The sequence below is a fragment of the Strigops habroptila genome, chromosome 10 (genome assembly GCF_004027225.2).
Source record: "Strigops habroptila isolate Jane chromosome 10, bStrHab1.2.pri, whole genome shotgun sequence".
In the NCBI taxonomy this organism is placed as follows: domain Eukaryota; kingdom Metazoa; phylum Chordata; class Aves; order Psittaciformes; family Psittacidae; genus Strigops; species Strigops habroptila.
Window position 1 is genome coordinate 34154016 of NC_046359.1, and position 1387 is coordinate 34155402.

General features: G+C 44.3%; 1 long non-coding RNA gene across 1 annotated transcript; it reads left to right on the forward strand.

Annotated features, from left to right (window-relative positions):
* Positions 1-282: 282 nt before the first annotated feature.
* LOC115613759 lies at positions 283-1144 on the forward strand. The gene is made up of 2 exons (XR_003993505.1): positions 283-650; positions 1006-1144. It is a non-coding gene; the product is annotated as an uncharacterized LOC115613759 (long non-coding RNA).
* Positions 1145-1387: the final 243 nt, after the last annotated feature.

A 1387-nucleotide genomic window follows, 5' to 3' on the forward strand; every position in this document is an offset into this window, starting at 1 on the left:
CTTGAGGTTTCTCTATGGATCTCTGTCCACATCCACAGCAGCAGGAGGCTGAGCCTATGGGTCAGGCAGCACTGGAGGGAACCCCCTTTCAAAGGGTTCCTTATTTACTATTTTTTTCCTGCTTTTTTTCTCAGCACAAAGCTTGGAAATTAAATATGACTCATTCGTTTTTGGTGACCACTTGAATGATTTGCAAAAATGTGATGAAGCATCATTATTATATTATTATATTATAATTATTTATATTTATTATTTTATATGTCAAATATCTCAGCAGACCTGTGTTAAAGCAGACCCCAGGAAGACTCACAAAAAATCACATCAAGTTGCCTGTCATGATTTTGTATTGGGGAGCTGAGAATGAAATGGAGCAGGACCTGGAGGACAAAGAAACTTAAGGAACACCTGAATGCCGTTGATGGTATGAAGTGCAAGAGGACATACAAGCTCTGTTTCTTGTCCCACAGAGGCTTTTTAGCATGCCAGTCACCATGAAATGAGGACAACCTCCAGTACAGGCTGATGAGTAGTTACTTTTCCTGCTGCTGCTGAAGCCACTGGAAAAATCTGATTGATCCAGGATGTCACGTCAGAGCCTAATTCCCCTTTCTGCAAGCACCCATATGCTCATGTTCAGTGCTTACTAAAAGGTAAGCTCCAGTCAATGGGAAAATGTGCTTAAGAGCTTTATTCGCTTTCTTAAGTGCTTTGCTGGGTCTGGCCCCATGCAATGTGTCAAGCACCTATTAGTCTCATCTTTTATTGCTGTAATACAGATAGCTCCTCAGAAATAACCCTTTCAACACAAAGGTGGGGTGTTTTTGTTTGAGGGGAAGCCACCCTGTGCATATGCACTTACTAATAATGACAAGTGTTTGGGTATGTTCTGGCTTTCTGTTCTGAGGAAATAAAGGGAGGGAAACATGATGGTTTTGGAGCAGGTACAAAGCCTTCAGTTGCCTGGCTCGGATGAAGTTGCAGAAAGCATTTCTCTTTGTGTTGCAGGGCCTGGCAGCCCAGCAAGATAATAAAAGATAAAGCAAACTGTACGACAATGGAAAATGCTGAGCTCCCCGAGTAATTAAAGTTGTGTAAGACGGTGGCATGTCTTGCAAGGCTTATTAATACAGTCACGTTTGCATTATATAAGGGGTAATTACAACGCAGCCTGCTTACCATTGATTACACCCTTTGCCTGGCATTCATAGCAATGGGTACACGGCCAGGCAGAAAAGGTGGCTCGAGAGGCAGCGAGTGCCAGCGGAAGGAGAGGCAGGATGCCCAAGACTGTGGGACCACCACCATGCTGTGGCTTTGGACAAATCCTGGACAAATCACGCTGCAGACCATGCCTCTCCCTATCAGTATGGGCAGGGGGGTGCCTCAT